The 18,785-nt window shown below is 36.5% G+C and overlaps 1 protein-coding gene and 1 long non-coding RNA gene across 5 annotated transcripts in view; one reads left to right on the forward strand and one right to left on the reverse strand.

The window, feature by feature from the left end:
* LOC309622492 (uncharacterized protein) overlaps positions 1-18,785 on the reverse strand; it is a 639,059-nt gene that overhangs the window by 549,817 nt on the left and 70,457 nt on the right. The window lies entirely within an intron of this gene.
* The window catches only part of LOC309622551, an 82,923-nt gene that overhangs the window by 46,433 nt on the left and 17,705 nt on the right, over positions 1-18,785 (forward strand). The window contains exon 2 of the long non-coding RNA XR_014240966.1: positions 15,960-16,097. This is a non-coding gene — a long non-coding RNA (uncharacterized lncRNA). The remainder of the gene's footprint in view (positions 1-15,959; positions 16,098-18,785) is intronic.

Below are 18,785 nucleotides of genomic sequence, written 5' to 3' on the forward strand. Positions count from 1 at the left end.
AGTACAAGCCCCACCTCTGCCACATTGCCTCCCTGGCTACTGGCTCACAGTGGTCATTTGCTCCACTCCTCAGCCCTGGCCCTGCATATGTGCAACCTAGAGGATCGCCATATTGGGTAAATTACAGTTACTAATGTATTTTGGCTGAGCAGATTCCAGAAGGAAAGCATTTATCACCTACTCTTTAAAAATGACTGTCAGCTGGGTATTTCATGCCTTCTCTTGACCACCTCGTTCTTTGTCATTAGGGAAAAAAAATTAAGCCTTCATAGAAATAAATAGCTCAAAAAAATCATCTTATTTATAAAATATATGAAACTTTCTGTTATTTCATGATGATGGTGACCACATAGATTTCTATACTTTTAAGACTTTGAGTTTTTTCTTGAATTCTCACTGGGAATTGTCAAGATATGATTGATCCAAAGGTCATTATTTTTTTAAATAATTGGAATTCTTCAACTGTATATTAGGACTCTTGTTAAATATAATGAAATGAAGAATTAAACATCTTCATTTTGAAAGGCTCTAGTATGAAATAGTTGTTATTCCCAACATAATTCTTTCTACTTTCTCATCATACAGACACACAGGCACACTGACACATCATCCACAAATAAACCTTTGGTTTTAAAATAATAATTATTCTATTTTCATTAAGAAAAAATGTTCATGCAACTACTGAGTAGTCATCTTTAATTCTGGTTCATTTGAGCCCTCCTCTCCCCCGCCCCCCGCTAAAAAGAGAAATCAGTTCATCAAACATGCATACATTTAATTTCACTTGTTAAAAGTTGAAATTTGGTCTATTTCCTCTCAAATCTTTGTCTCATATCACTGTCCTATAACTCCCATGCCCAGGTTTTCCTAATAACCAAAAGCTATATTAGACTAATCCTGAATTTTAAAACAATTTTATCTGTGACTTTTAAGTTTAATAGCTCTAAACTTGTCAATCTCAATTAGGACAAGAAGATTTTTTAAAAATATTCCTTTAATTTATTTATTTATGTATTTATTTATTTATTTGGCTGCGCCGGTCTTAGTTGCAGCACACAGGATCTTTACTTGCGGCACGTGGGATCTAGTTCCCTGACCAGGGATCAAACCCAGGCCCCCTGCATTGGGAGCCAGGAGTCTTAGCCACTGGGCCACCAGGGAAGTCCCAGGACAAGAAGATTTTTAATCTTATTGTTTTCTTTAGGAGTTTTTTCATGAGGACCATCATAAAAACGTAGTAGAAATATTACTACAAATAAGGACTATATGAAAACATTTTCAAGTGTTGGATATAATCATTTCTATTTGGGCTTCTGAAATAAATACTCAAAAGTGGCAGCTTAAGTTACAGCCACTGTAAGTGAAAAACAAAAACAGAATCCAGCAATCTTGTTCACTTATCTGTGCAAAGACATATTTCATATGCAATTGAAGAAAATTCTCATCTGATCAGTTTGTTAAATATTCTACAAATTAACTTCTTGAAGACTGAGTTCAAGTCTGTATAAGGTGACTGTTTTCTCTCAAGGACTTTCAACTTCCACACTTTAAAAGCAAAACAAATTATTGTCCACATTTAATAGTGAAATAAATACACAGCATTCAGTCATGCTCATCCTTTTAAGATTTTTCTCTTCCTCTATAGCAAGCAAAAGAAAAAAGTTGTAACCAGGAAAGTAACTTCCTCCTATTTTTCTCCTTTTATTTCATTCGAGCTCTTTCCTTCCTCGTAACAACTGCTGGGGTGGTAGGTGCAGTGGAGCTTTGCCTTCATGGTGCCCTGTGAGTACTTAGAGTGACACAGATCACTGTCTCTACACTCCTTCTGCCTGTCGCCTGGTTACGCCTGGCATCAGAAACTTGGCCACAGTGAACCGTCTTCATGCCCACGTCTTCTAGGCAGGACCTAGAAGCTTGGGGCTCTGGGTAGTTTTGTCTCTTCCCCAGCCCAGTGGAACTGAGGCTAGAATCCCTGTCCTTCCACTACAGATGGTCAGCAGACTGGAGTGCGCCAGTAATCTGAGAAGAGCCCAGGCTTCTTTTAATTACCAATTACTCTGTCACTTCACGTTGGTTATCTCTCCGTACCTGGAGTTCATGCAACAGACAACTTAATACACATTATTTAAATGATCATCAAAACCTCTCTTGCTTCAGCACTTTCCACCTTTCTCTGGAAAGGACTGCACATTTATCAGCATTTGTAACTGCAAGTGCCCGAAGTCAAGTTTCAGTTCCAGCAAATGGGGAGGGGGAGGTGACTTTAAAACAAACTGATCAGACGTTGGAACAAAAAAGACAGGAAGATTAAGGCAGTCTGTGAAGATGAAAGTGTACAGAGATCTTGGGGGAAAATAGCTGGAGAGGAGCCTTTTAAAAATCAAACAGAAAAACTCATCAGTTGACTCATTCCTTTTTTTTTTTTTTTTTTTAACATTTTAGCAACGTGTGCAAGTTTTATTTATCAAGCCAGATCTCCCATTCTGTAAATACGTTTTGAAAAAGAAGTAAGAGGAAAGTAGGTTCATAACCCTTCAGTAGTTTCCCCAAAGTTATTTAACATTTTTGTCACTAGAAAAACACTTAATAATTTGAGAACATTTTCCAGCAACAATGCATTGAACTGAAAGGAAACCGGTGGGCCCGTGTGGAAATGCTTAGCTGCTTCTCCTATACTGAACTTGTCTGTGCATACATAGAGAACTTATGCATATTCCCTTGTTATGTATACACTTTTTTTGTTCAACAATGCCAAAAAGTGATTACTTGGAGACTGAGAATTATGCTGACAGTCACCTGTCATTCATTGTCCTTTATTCCGACAACCTCAGGCATTCAGGCATGGATTTATGGGTTTTCCACCCTTTTGCTTTATTTTTAAAGGGGTTGGGGGATGGGGGAGAATATCAGAGGATTCAGTCTTGAATAGACTTTTGTTTTGCTCTTTCTTTTACCTCTTGACTGTGTCAAATGCAGTGTGTCTCTCATGCAGTTTCTCTCTTTAGAGAGCCTCGGCTGGGCCAGCTAGTTAGTATTCAGAGACAAGGCAAAGAGGATAAAATTCTTCTCTCTGCTTGCTGAGACTGCAAATAAGCAATTAGACTAAAAGCAATGTATCGGAGAAAGAAGGCCACTGCAGACATCATTGTTGACTGGAATCTGCCAATATAACTTTAAAATTGTAAAAACTTCATAGCAGGGAGAAACAGTCACTTAGAGACACATAAGTTGGTTAAGACACTAAGTCAGTATTCGTTACAGACATTTCTGCTTTGTAATGTCCTCTGAACTGTAAGATTTTGCATTTAATCTTGTTTACTTATTGTAACGAGAAACAAATGGGTGAAATTAGCAATGGTGATAGCAAAATCAACCTTTTATTGTATTGCATGTTATGAGAAGGTTTTCTAGATGGGTATGTTACTCCCATTTTCATTTGAGCTCACTTTAAAGGACTGTAATGGAAAGTTGAAGGTTACAAACTGTTTTATGTCTGACCAAGCAATAACGTATAGCTCTGTTGAATAGTTATATGAGAGGTTTACACAATATATGCCAGACATTTGCTGGGTATCAATGATGGTATGTGAAGTAATTCTTAAGACTCTTCTCCCTCCCTTTAACACAGAGATTTTATGCTGGGTGCTAGCAGTTGATGCACTTCCTATGCAATTACTGTGCAATCACACGCAGTTACTCTGTTACTAAACTGGGATTACCTAATTCCATTTTGTGCTAGACCAATCTCCAGTGAGCCTTCAAGATTGTCCAATTGCTGGCAAGTAGCAAGTAGACTTTCTCTTGATTTGATATATTTAATCCATCCCTTTTCCTCTTTCCACCCCCATCCTTCCAAACCACGTTTCCCAAAAGTTTAGAAATGCTAGCCTGATGAATTTATTTTTACATATTCTAAGGCAGGAAAAAGAAAGGAATCTGGATTATTGACATTCTTTACCGGAACTACAGTAGACTAGAGTTAGCAGAAAAAACTGCTAATCATCACAGTTTTTGTGTTGGAAGCAATTTGCCTATAATTAGTAAGTTGATAAATACCAACAAAATGGGTGCTAAAACGAACAACTCTTGTGCTGAGAGACATTTGACTCTACATTACACTTTGCATTTTTATATATGCAGCATTACATTTTGTTACAAAGAACGACAACTTTAGTGGCAGCTGAAGCACTCTAATCTGTCTTCTGAAGGAAAGCAGACATACATCTTAATATAACAACTTCTTTTATAAAACATATCTGTTTTTTCAAGGAGTAAGCAATGCAAGGATAAGGAAAGAAGTTGGTCTTTCATTTATTTTATATAAAATGGTAACAAAAGATGGAAGATTTATTTTGCCAGATAATGAAATGCCATAGCATGTAACATTAAATGGTACCAGTTTCTTAGGGTATGTTCCTCTTCATTGATAATATCAAATTCACATTTGTTTGTAGGTATGTTTTCTACATTTCATATGAAATGATTATTGTGTTAAATGTTTCAGTTCCATATAGAATCAAACTCACGGCCATTTTTGTTCAATTTAAACAATGAAATTAGTATGGTGTACTAAAACGTAAGACAAACGTTTAATTCAAATAAACAAGATATGGTATATTGTATCTTTGAAATCAAATATGGTTATACGTCTGAAATGTTTTAATAAAAGCTTTTAGCTTTGCAAGGGTCTAAATCACAATAGGTGCATTATACATAATAAATAGAGATATGATAGCTCTATCAGTGGTATGCTGAAATTCTGACTTTCATAGTTATCAGAAAACATAATATCACAGTAAATTTAATCTATATGATCTGATAGAACAAAACAGATTATCCTAAGAAAGAAATTGTAAGGGTATAAATAAATTTCTTTATGTGAATGTGGCTGGGAAAAAATACATCTTTCTAGTGCTTTTTAAAATGGTAACTGGTGTTTATAGACACAATTTTAGGAGCACCCTTATCTACAGCCACTTTATAGGTAGCTTGATTAGCACATGGTTATCAGAGATCTTACAGTGCCTTCATACTAGAGACCGTGTGGTAAGTGGATTGATTGGTAATTATCAAATATCTTCTAAGATAGCCTTTAAAATATATTCTTGTATTTTAATACATTTGATTAGGTTTTCTTCTCCTTTCCCTTTCATCAGTATAACTTTGGTATTCCTAGATACTGAATGAGAAGGTAAAAAATGACCACCAGCAAAATAAATGCATGTTTTTCTTCCCCTCTTCCGAATATTCTATAGTGGGTGGTAAAATATGTAAGCCATTTCAAAGTCATGTAAACCATCCCAAATATGTCAGGGAAAGAAGAAGAGACTGCAATTCATTAGTTGTCTGCAATGAATCAACATGAAAGAGAACATTTTCAAGGCCCAAGTAACTTTGTTTTCATTTACGGTTCATATCAATAATTTTATACCAGAAGCATCTTGCTTATTTGAGATATAGTATATCTTTGATCAGTAACAGATTATTATGAAATAAAAAGGCAAAGATTTTGAGAAAGTATAAGTTGCAGTTATTTCTGAAGTAAATATTCCATCCCATTTATCTTTTTTTTTTTTTTTTCTTCACATCAATCCTGGTTGAAACTTAGACTTTGGTTCATTTGACATATGCTTTTAATGATGATTTATTTGTAAGATGGGATGAAAATTCATTTTGTACACGTAAATTTTTCATGGTGTACTATTTGATGAAAAACAAAGTAATATTGTGACATTTAAATTTAATCTTGTAACTCCTTTTGAAAAGCCTTTCTCTTACTTGTTTTCCAAAATCAAGAACAATACATTCAAAGAGTCTGAGATTAAAGAGTGAAGCTATGCAACTTGGATCTGGTCAAATTTGCTGCCATTTCTTCACTAACATTATTTAATTTATTGTAAGTCTTTTTCTTTCAACATGTAACTCCCTTTAAGAGATAGCAACATTTTGCAAGTGGCATATAACCTATCTTCATGGAATATTTATTCCTTTCTAAAGCAAAATTACATATAGTGAGCTGCGAGTGTCTCTCTTTGTGCTTGGTTTATTCCCAACCTTTTTTGCCATTCAAAAACAATGCTGACACGTGCATGAAATGACAAATAGCATTAGTCTAATAAAGGAGTTAAACCTAACTCAAAGCACAGTCATATATTAAATTGTTTTTAAAAATACTGACCTAAGCACCTCTATGAGATGCTATTAGTAAAATATGAAGAAGAAGAAAAAAGACATTTGGAAGTGAGATGTGCTCTCCTTTGTAGCCTGTATAATTACTGATTCGCCATCATGTTTGCTAGTGATGCCTTTGTCAGATATTATTTCTTGTCCCTTTGGCAAAGGAGAGGTTTTGAAGCCTTTTTTTCCTGCATCTGGTGACTGCCGTCAAGGCTCAGACCAAGCCTCCCAACATGTCCAAAAAGCTTTTGGTAAAAAAAAAAAAAAAAAAAGCTTTTAAGCAGCCCCTCATATCCACTCACCAGGTCAACACATATGTTTTACCAAAAGAAAAATTCTGACATTTCAACATCAGCTTCAAACACCAGAACTGTAACTTAGTGACAATTTTTCATTAGGACCTGGTGTTGAATAACTCTTGCCCACTCCCCTACAGAATGAAATCTAATACAACTGTTATGTCATCTTCCCTAGTAAGTGATGATTTTCTAGAATTTGATGATTTACAAGGCTTTTCTAAAAATGGTTGGCATTTCCAAGTAGAGCTTCCCAACACACAGTAAGTCCATCCAGAGAAAGATGGAGGAAAAAGTTTATTTTTCATCCATTTACTTCTTCCTGAGAAGTTAAGTGAAAAGGCCATGGTAAAGCTTTTAGTATCAGCAACAAAAAAACGGGAAAAGAAATCATTGTAAAACATACAGTGATAGGACTATTTTCTATGTAGATCCAACTATGTGGAGAACTAGTCAATTAGGCCTCACAGTTACTTTTAATGAGGGTTGTTGAGGAATAAGTGGAAACATCTGTTAGCCATGAACCACCACAGTGGCTACACAAGGAAAAACAGTTCTCTCTTCTATTGACTGGGACTGGTCTTCACGGAACATTCTTATTAGTATGCTTAGAACAACCACGCAAATCTCGAAGCCAAATTAATTATTCTTGGCATTCCCAAGGATAATCCCACAGTCATTTTTAACCAAAGACAGGGAGCAGGGGAACCCTTTCTCTGTACATGTTTTATTATGGTTAGCAATGCCTAATTGTCCTACTGTATGTTGCCCTATTTTACCAGCTACAGTCTGAATTCATTCTCATCCTCTCCTTAAAAGTTTGAAACCCCCTAGTGACAGGAATATTAATGTGCCAACACTGTCATATCTATTTCAGCTCATACATATGCAACGTCTTTGTTTTCAAAGATTTATGTCAGACTTTGCTGAAGTGAGGTATTCTACCATTTTAGATAATAGCATGCCAAAGTGATGCTATCAGCCACATTCAGCACTCACTCAAGCAAACGGGAAGAGCATCCATTCCTTCGTGGCTTAAACTCATAGAAACTGTTATTTATCCTTATTTGATGAGAAAATCTTTCAGGGGGAAATGGTGTATTTTTTGAAGAAGATTATGGCCATCCTGTGGATTATCTTTTAATTAAGAATGGATGATTTGTGCCCACTCTGCTGTAGCAAACATCTTGCTGCTAATGAAGTTTAAAAAGACTTACTTTATTTAATTACAGCTAATCACCAGGGTAAAATGTGGAATTTTCTTTGATCCTACATGTATTGTGGTAATCCCTTTGGCAGATAGCATCTCCTCAAAATATTTTGAGGTTTTCAGTCGGTCACATCTTAGCAAAGGTAGAACCGTCTTACACTAAAAAATTTCCTTCATTCCTTCTGTAGTTGCCTATCCTGACATAAAAATTACGTGAAATTTTCTTATAAGTTTTAGGTGGTCCTTTAGACAAAGAGTGTTGAAGTCTTCAAATATCTGAATCTTTCACTTCATCCAATATTCAGAATAGGGTTCTTTGTTCTTGTTCAGTGATTTGATTAAATCAACATTATTGGACAATGTCAAAGTACCAGGCACTGTGCTAGGTACTAGGAAAACAAACATGAAGAGAACACAGGCCCACAATAAACCAACCTTTAGAGATGAATTGTGTTCACTTTCCATTACATTCAGTCCGTGTGGACATAAATAGGTAAATGTGCTTTAAACCCAGGCATTGCTTTGTCTTTGGTTTAAAACCAGGAATTGCTTTGTCTTTGATTTGGTTTGTTTCTAATGATCAGATTAGAATTTCTTTGCTTACTTGAGCCTTCTAGGATAAAGCAGGGCTCTCCTTTTGCTTTTGTTCCTCTCTTGTCTCTTCCCTTTGGAATCAAGTGCAGTATGTTATCCCCATTTTCTGGCTTTCTCCTTTCATGAATCTCAAAGAAAATTTAAGAACTCATATATGTTAAGCCAGCCCTTATTCCAGGTGATATCTGCCTCTGATTTTCCATCTTTTTAAATACCAGATGTAATCATTTCTGCCAAATGTAATTACTAGAATGTAATTCTGTGGTATGCTTCCTAATATTTACTCTTTTGAATGTAAATTACATTTTTTTTCCCTGAAATACAAGCCCATCCCCCAAATTAGCGTGGTTTATGTCTTTATTCTCTAAGAGGTCATCTTGGTTTTTTTTAATTACCTTTTTTTCCCTTTTCTATGATTTGTTCTATAACCTTCAGTCCATGTGATCCAGAAGATGTAGACTCGTTAGATCTAAAGACACTGAAGGGAAGGTCCTACAGGCTCCTTGAGGGAGAGAAGAGCCACTGGGGATGGAGAGCAGAGGGGACAGGAGAGTAGAGATCTGCAGTGGGCAGAAGAGGGCACCAGCGTCTGAACAGAGCATAGACAGGCTGCTTTTATTCGAAAAACAAAACCTTCTTGGAAAATGACGACATCTAAACCAGTCAAAATGAATATAGGTTCATGAGTTTACAACTGGCTGATTTCAAGAACATAAAAATCAAAACCCAGATGTTCCCCCAAAATGAATTCTCACCAAGGCAAATAATTTCTTTTGAAGCTATATAAATAATCTATTAAATCACTACTCTACCATTGTTCACTTAAAAAGAAGAAAAGAATCATCTGGGCAGAACTGTTTGCTTCACATCTCCAAATATTTTGTACTGTAACAAATTCGAGCTTCTGTGAATTCTTCTGGTTTGTCAGGACTTGAGCAGATTTAAAGTAGATTTGTTGTCAAATCAGTACACAGGTCCAGTACACAGGAACCTAGGGTTCCTATCACACAACAATGAGAACTCTCTTCCCATCACCTGCGTTTGAATGCTCAAACACATCCCACCCCTGCATACTCCACACTGTCCCACACCCCAGTAGTAATTGATCTGCCACTTCACCCAGAGCTCCCAGCATCCTAGTTGTAAGCAATTAGACTTACAAAGTGATTCAGGTTGCAGGAAGCTCTTCAAAAGTGCAATTCATGTCTTTAAAAAAAATTAAACATTATAAAGTAGGAGAAGCAAAACAGAATTGGCGGTTAGTTCCTGTAATACACTAAACATCTGCAGTTTTGTCTCTCCACTGGGATGTGGGGTTGTGCTGAAGTCACATCCTGATAACATCTGCACATTACTGATAGCTTTTGCTTTATTCTTTATGGTCCGCTGATGAGAGATTCTTCAACATCCCTTCAGTCATCAAGACCCCAGTTGGATTTCTTTGCTTGTGACAGCCTTAAAGGTGGTCTCATTTACATCTGAGAAAATGTCACAATATAGGAAGATATTTTCAGTTTGATGTTTCATCCCTTCCTTTTTTTATCCGGATGCTAGTTTTAGCTTTTCAAATGAATGTCGATCTCAAAATAGATTTTCCATGAAATATATTTTGTCTGATTTTTGAAACACCATGTCTACAGCAGAAGATTTTTTTTCCCAAAAAGTTTTCAACAAGGAATGGCACCTCTGCTTCTACTTGCACTGCAACAACAGCTAAGATGCCACATTGGGGGCTAGCTGGTTTGACATCCAGGAACACAGAATGTACAACTATTTTAAAGGTCAAGTATCGACAGGATCTGAGCTGCTTTTACTTTGCTAATGACCCCAGTTACATTGGAGCTGAGTAAATAGTCAATAAACAGTGGCATTAACATATATAGAAAAAGTGTTTATTTTACATTTCCAAGACAATTGGCAAGTCTCTTTCCTGCTCCAGAAAGGCTTTGAGATCCTAGAAGTTTTAAAAGATGGGACCATTAAAAGTAATATAATGTATTTTTGTAAATAATCTTAGGATACTTGAAAGGATTATTTATATTGCTGAATACATCTTTATAAATGCAGCAAGCCAGTGATTAATGGCAATATATAAGATAACTTTAAAGAGCCCCATTACCCATAAATTTCAAAAGGATTATTTGATTCTGAGTTTTAATTTTCTTGACCAAAATTTTTCTTTGCCGACCAGGAATTCACAGAGTTGACTAAGTTGTTTAACTGACATCCTTTTTAAGAGCTGAGATCATTAAGCAGCTCTTTTTTTTTTTATTTCAAAATATTTGGAGTGTTTTTTAATAAATCACTGATTTCTAATGTAATTCTGTTGCGGCTAGAGAATATATACTTTGTAAGATAACCTTTTGTTTTTTATTCATTGAGACTTATTTTTTGGTCTATCCTATTGTCTACCTTGGAGAACTTCCTGAATAAACTTGAAAAAAATGTGTACTCTGTAGTGTTGGGTGGAGTGTTCTATAACTACTACTTAGCTCAAGAGTGTTGATAGTACTGTTCAAATTCTTTGTATTCTTATTGATATTTCTGTCTATATGTTCTATCAATTATTGAGAGTATAGTATTAAAAAATGTCCAATTATGATTGTGGATTTGACTACATCTTCTTTGCTTCACGGATTTTAAGCCTCTTTTTATTAGGTGAATACACATTTAAGATATGTCTTCCTGATAAATTGACCCTTTTAGCATTGTGAAATGCCCTCTTTATTTCTGGCAATACTCCTCCTCTTGAGGTCTACTTTGTCTGATATTAATATAACCACACAGCTAGGAAACACAGATTTTATTTTTAAGTGTCTGGCTACATTTGTGGGTCAAATATTTAGAAAGAGTGCATTCAGTTTACCTGTCATCTTGTATTCCCATAAAGATCAACCACAGGGGCTAGCTTACCCTTTCTTATGGGTAAGCTGCAGACTTCTGAAACTAGAGCAACGAGGCAAGGAGACATTAAACCATGTGAAAAATGAGTGAGGATATAATATGAAATAAACCAGGACATAATTTTATTACTTAGAAAACCCATATCTGTAATTTTAAAATTATTTTAGTATTTCCTGAAATTTTGAACTCAGTTATGAGCTGTTATGGGTTGAATAGTATCCTCCCAAAATTCATGTCCATCCAGAACCTCCGAATGTGACCTTATTTGGAAATATGTGTTTATATATATTTTTTGTTGTTAGAATTGATCAAAAATACAATACTTTCTGATTTTTCCTCACTCCCTTAGTTAACACTGTTCTTGCCTCTGAACTCACACAGAGAAATATATTTATGGATTCTTAAAAAATACTACTATGCTATGTGTACACACGCTTATAGTAATTCCATTTCAAGTTTGTCCAAAGAAATATATTACTTTATATATTAAGGGACCTTGATAAATGTAGGGGAGAAAGCATAAAGTTATAATCTTAGCAAAAATATTAATAAATGCAAGTCAATTCTAATTTTGTAGGGGAAAGTCATGATTGTAGCATTTGCCAATTGCTGTAGTGTAAATACTCCCATCGTGACTGATGTCACACTACTGCATCATAACGTCACTAAACACAGTTGGGAAGAGATGTGGAGTAATACATAATTTTATCTTATTTGAACCATACAGATACGTGTGACCTCAAATACATAGATAATAGTAAAATAAGTATGAAGTGAATAGTTTTGAATATTTATTACCTTTATTTGCATATAAATTATTTAATTCTAAGTTTACATAATTCCATTTTTAATTATGATTGTATATAAAAACTGACTTACAAAAATCCTGAAACCTTAGCAATTGGCTCTCACAAGCCAGTACAATCTGGCTACAGGACAGCACTACTTATTCACCTAGTTTGTACAGTGATTTTCTCCTTTTGGTTTCCTTTTTTTTTCCTCCTATGAAGCCATCTCACATACAGTTTTCAGACTACATGAAGATGCTTGACTCCAAACACTCAGAATATTTCTCACTATTAATAGGATAAATTCTGAACTTTAGACAGTCTGTCATTCAGGAATTTCGATCTAGACCTTCTAAATATTTCTCACCACTCAACTTCATGTTATAATTTACCCTACCCACACTTAAATTCTCAGTTTCCAGGACACTTTCTATATTCTTATGCTGTACTTTTTGCCTAGGATTTCTTTCTCCCCAAATCCAATACATACCACAAGATCAATTAAAAAATTAAATGCTGTGTGAATTTTCCCCTTTCTCTCTAGCTAGAAATCACTTATCTCTTTGCTTCCTCTCATATAACACTTTACCTGTGCCTCGTGCCTCATTACAGCACTTATTTTCTACCTTGTATGCAATATGATTTTATTGCATGTATATTACATGTAAGGGAATATTTTTATTACTGGGAATATTGAAGGAAATACAGACTCTCTGTTCCAACGACACAGTTTAGAGAGGAAGATAGCAAATCCACAATTGTAGTAGACTATGTTAAGTGCTATAGTAAAAGAATGCACCTTATGCTAAGAAAGCCAAGCAGAGAAACGGGGGAAAATTATGAGGCTGAGAAAATATTTTCTGCTTCACGTCCTGGGGGAAGATAGTATATGTGATGCATAGATGTGGCAGAACTGAAGAGTACATGGATGGAAGAGGCAAGACCTGAGGTGCAGAGGCTAGGCAGAAACGTTCTATGACAAGAAGCTTGAACTTCATTCTGTAGGAAATTTTAAAAGTATTCCCCAAAATAAAACAATTGAATAGTTATAGATTTGCACCATGTAATAAATATCAAATTATTGTAGCAAGAGTATTTAAATTACTCTCTATGTCTTCCAGGGCAAGACTGCTCAGCCTTTATTACCTGCTTATGTTTCATGTACACCCAAGTTATCATTTCCCATGTTTCTCATTGACTCCACTGATTGATGACTTCATGCATCTCACAGAGCACTGTGTGGACCCTGGCACAACTAATTAGTTTAACAATACCATCAGGGGCATCAGAGTGTGATACCCCTCCCATGACCATACCGATACCACATGGAGTTAGCTGCCTTTGGACGAAATGGGAGTTTAGCTACATTGTGTCTGGAAAAAGCTAGGAAAAGATACATGAATTATCATTACTGTCACTAGTAATAGAGTGTGAATTCTGTTCACTGTACACACCTCTCACACATTACTACATGAGCTCATGGCAGAAACTAGAATAAAAAAGTGGAATTCTTTCTACTAAGCCCATCCAAGACTATTTTAATTCAACTATTAATAATACTTCATCAAAAATTAAACATTGGAAACAGATACAAAACTAGATAGGATGTTGGGCCAACAGGAATAAATTGGAACTGTTTCAGGGAAACTGGGATGTATCCTCACCCAACTACTAAGTCTTACTCCAGTGGCCAAATGAATTGATTTGAATTCCCAAATTACATATTGTTTTCAGACTATGTGTGGGCACACATTTTATTAATGTGTGATATTGCTGGCAGTTTTTAGATTTTAATTTTCTGTTCCAAATTCCAAGATGTCCTTTTTGTATCTTTATATTTTTACCTCTAACGAGAGCGACTTGCCAACATTCACCACAGTCTTTACTATAGATTCAAAAACGGTATTCATTTTTACATGCTAAAGAGTCCTAGAGAAGGTACAGATTTTGGAGGGAAGATGATCTCAGTTTTGAGCATTTCAAAAGTGAGGTGTCTAATAGACATGCATGGGAAATTAAGTAAGAAATTGGATAGGTGGATCTGGAGCTCAGGAGAGAGCTTTATGCTGAAAATAGATTTGGAAATCATCAACTTATAAGAGGTTATCTGAAAACAGAGGTGTAAGTAGCGTGTTTGTAGGGAGAGTAAATAGAGTCAGAGGGCTCAAGTGCAGTACCCTGAGAAACAATGTATATTTATATACATATCTAAAGGCCCTGGGACTGCAGGATCCATTTTTGCTTGGTGTAAACACTTCTTGAGTTATGTGCTGAGGCTGCAATAAACATCACCCTCAGAACTGCTCTCTCTAGGTGTGCCCCCAGCAGCCATATTTTTCCACATAATCTCACTCCTGCCCATGAGGGCCAAGCCAAGTCTTATGGCTGGGCATTCACTTTGAGCCAGTTGGAATCACACATAGTGAGGAAGTATAACTGGACTATAATATCTAAACTCCAGGATGGTAGAGCAGCCATAGTCTCTCTCTAGTGAGTATGGGGAAACATGAACACAAAGGCAAAGAGATAAGACATGGAAATTGACCACTTTCTGGGTTTCCTGGTACAAACATTTCTGCTCTTGATTCAGCCCTTAATTTACGCTGCAATTGTTAATCAAGTACTTCCATGTGCCAAGCACTGGGTTAGTAGTCATGGCCACAGTGGTAAGGGAATAAGTTCCATAACCCCTTGGAACATCCCTTGGTATATTCCCTTTCTTAGAATTCTGTATCTCCTTAAACTAAGTCTCCTCTTGATTCAATGTTAGCCTCAGCTGGTTTTTATTGATACAAACCAAAAAGCCTGAGCCTTTATATGGCTAGTATTTGTGTCCTCCACAGAGCAAACCATGGTATCTTAATACATTATCTGTCTCTGATGTGCAATAAATATTTGCACCATTAACAACAAAATTAATCAATAAATTAATTGCTATCTAGTTTCAATAATCCTATTAATTCCCACCATAACTCTAGTGTTAGCTTCTAGGAGCAAAGCATCTTGTGGCAAAAATGTTGCTTCCCTCAAACATTCTGCCGTGAGTCTAACCTACTTTAATCAGAGCCTTCTAGCTTGTTTACTTGAAAAAGAACAAAATCCTTTAAGCAGAGAAGTTCTGAAAAGCAGATTGACATCAAACTTATTTGCATGTTTAAAGTAGGTATTTCGTGCATGTGGCTCTGCTTAGATTCCTATGAGAAAGCCATTTCTTGCCATGTTAATTTATTGTTAGCCATCTTTAAGGATAGCTTTATGCCACTTATTTTTATCTCACTTATTGAACAGTTACATAGCTGAAAACATGTTATCCTGGGAACAGTTAAATCATAGGTGATTATGATGTTTAGTCATCCATTTACTGTTGCAAAACATCCCCTCTAACACAAAGCCCTGAGGCAAAGAGTGACATGAACACAAAATATACAGAAGAAACCATAAAGTGTAGCTCTTACTGTTACACTTAGCACTGGACAACAAAATTTTCCATGAGTATCCATGCAATGAGATTAGAATCCTAGTACTATCAATCTCTGTCTCTATAACTTTTGCAAGTTAGTAAAATTCCTAACCCTCCATCCTCAAACTTGTCTCCTAGGGTTGCTGTGAGGATTCAATAATGCAATCCAAGTAGCTTGTTTAGCCAAATACTTTGTTCAAAAAATGTTATCTAGTATTATTTTTATTGCTATGAAATTTGTTTGCCCTAAGATGCAAAGTCAAGATAAGAGCAGAAAATGATGTATGAAGGTAGCTATTCAAAGATCCTCGGTCATGGTAACCACAGGCCAGATCCCACGCTTCAATGTGCGACACCCTCAGACTCCACACAACACGAAAGGCTGCTTCACATCAGTGCATTCAGGTTTCAAAATGTAAGTTGAACATACCTATTGTCTCTCCTCCACAGAATATGTAGTGTGATATTATTCTTCAAACATAATCACATTGCTGGTTAATTTTCTACAGATTATGTTCTTTGAACCCTAGGTCCTAAGAGTAGAATTGAATTGGACTGAATTCTACCTTCAGCCTGGCAATGAGAAGATGAGGGAATCTGTGAAGTTTTTGGTGTTGTCTTCGAGGTTCCCAGCCTTCCATTTATGTTCTTCTTTCCTCGTCTCAATGGTAATTCCACCCACGTATGCAGAAGCATTGCTTTTTCAAAGTTTCTTTCTACTATCTTTCCCCCTACACACGCTCATCAAAAAAGGAAGAGATCTAATGGCTGCCATTTATAGTTGCTAACTGATTGATTGACTGATGACACTTTAGTGTGAATGAGTTTCTGCAAATGCCTAACCATAGTCAGGCCTGTGTATTTTAAGCCTTTTCTCTCAAATTATGGAATGAAAGACTGTATCCCCATTAAAGTAATTAAGGCATCTGTAAGAAGAAAGGCAAGAATGCTTCTGCGAGGTAAAGCCTACACTAAAGGTAGATCTGCTTGATTCCTTTTAGGATCATTGTACATATGTTCAGAAGGGACATGAGGCCTCTCCTTGAAATGGCCTCTTAATCACTTAAGGGTAATGGATTCAAAACGGTCTTTTAGAGGCCTGTTCCTGGGTGCCTTGTTGCTACTGTTTCCTGACTTCTCTGTAGGCCTGGAGCCGTCCTTTCCAGGACAAGTGTATTTGTCGGAATCCCTTCTACAGAGGCTTCACTTGATTCCAGATCAGACCAGACACTGAGAGCAGAGGGCAAGCCCACTAGAGCATAGTAGGTGGTCAGAAGAAGGAGCCAGAGGCGGGCTATGGTGTGAGTTAAGGCTAGCAGTCAGCATGAGGATCATGCTCAAAAGATGCTGAGTGGAGATTCTAGCTCTCTGGATTAACTAATAAGATGCTCAAGGAGCCTGGAGCAGACAGACAGAAATCCAAGTCATCAGCAGAAGAAGATGGAGACAAAATCTTTAAAATCAAGGTCTCAGGAAAAGCTGCGGTCTTTGGGAAGAACATGGCAGAAAGAAAGTGCTGGTTTGGGAACCAAGACTAGATGAGTAACCAAGATTCCAGTCCCTGGAAATCATTACCACGTTGGACTGAGGCGGAAGGGTCCCAAGCTCTGTGCCTTAGAGAACTCTTCTGTGCTCTTCCTCCAGCCTGCTACTCTCCGTGCAGTGAGGAAGACATGATGTTAAGAAGACACGCCCACCTGGATCCTGAGCCCATCCCTCTACACTCTGCTCTAATGGCCCTGAGCTTGCTTCTGGGGCCTGAAGAGGCCCTTTCCTTGTCCATTCTTTCAGTAACTGACAGCACCACCTGCGTGGGTACCGTCATGGAGGTGGTGCTGTCAGTTCCGAGCTGTGGCTATGAGGTGGCTGTTGGAGAAGATGGACAGAGCTTGAATGTGGACATGTGGCTATAACATCCACCCACGTGCACACAAGATCCTTCAAAGGGCAGAATAAAGCTGGAACTGGGAAGAGAAGAGGGGATGGCCAGGGGGCTTCCATTGGTGCTCCTTAAACTTCCCTGAACAAAAAACTTGACCCCCAAAAGCCTGTGAGATCTTCTTGAACTTCCAGGTAAGAATTAAGAGGTTACAGGTCACAAGGTTAGTAGACTCCAAAAGGTAAAGAATTAATCATTTCATTACTCTTCCTTTCATACTTGAAGGATAAATCCCCTACTCACCTTCTTTTCTAATTATATCCTTTCTCAAAAAGAATAACCAGAATTCTCAAATGTAGAGGGCTTTACTTGTTTAATTAGTGCTTAATGTTTTTAAAAAATTCCAATTTTGTAGTTACAAAATCAAATACCTTAGGGTCCAGGAGTGGGAAAAACCTGTGATAGCTTCAGGGTACAGGAATCACCCACTGGCATTTACAGGGAAGAAAAAAAAGTGAATAGGAAGAAATCAGATGCACTACTTTACCATCTCTAAATAAAACTCCTTCCCCTTCTTGACTTCATAGAATATATCCCTATGCTCTGTTTGGTATTTCTGGAAATAAAGTTTCTGTCCATAGAGTGTGTTATTGGAACATACACTTTTATTAATTAGCATAACATATTATTTGTGTTCTTAGCTTGTTGTGCTTCTCATTACTAAACCTACTACAAGAAGAATCTATGTTTAATAAGAATATTGTTCATAATCCTATCTCTGTGAGACACTTTGCTACATATGTCCTAGAATTAATTAGTCTGGTTAAAACACACGCGTGCATGCGCACACACACACTTCCTTGCTTTGATATAAATAGTTTTTCCCACAAGTACATGAACATTTTGAAACCGCACAAGAGATGTTTAATACATAACGTTGGTCACTTAGAAAGCTGATCCTTAGAGAAAATACGGAGAGTACAATTGTTAAATAATGAAAACCAAAATTCAAACAACCAAATCAGAATGGATACAACAAAATTAGTGTTGCCAATTTCAAATTAGTTACTTTAGGAAGACAGACATTTATTCCACTACTCAGAATATTTTTGGAAGTCCTCTTTGGTGAATTTTTGGGTACCACTGGTCCAAATCCTTTGAAATATTCTTAGTGATGGTGAATCTTCATCAATTGAGGTCAAATTGTATTTTTAGAGAGAGCATAAAGCCAATCAAAGCCAAGTCTACTGAATGAGGTAAGTGATCACGCTGAGTCGTTCCACTTCTGATCAGAATCAAAGCCACATATAAACCCCTGAGTGGTGTGTTTATGTGGCTTTATGAAGTTTCTACTGACACTGAAGACAATTTTAGATAAAAGTTACAAATATGTTCTGAGTATCATTAGAATGTGTGAATATGATTCCTAAGATAATGATTTTTGAACAAAAATTAAATTTGGGTATATAGCTTTTAA

Source organism: Balaenoptera borealis (genome assembly GCF_965194805.1).
Source record: "Balaenoptera borealis genome assembly, chromosome: 2".
NCBI lineage: Eukaryota > Metazoa > Chordata > Mammalia > Artiodactyla > Balaenopteridae > Balaenoptera > Balaenoptera borealis.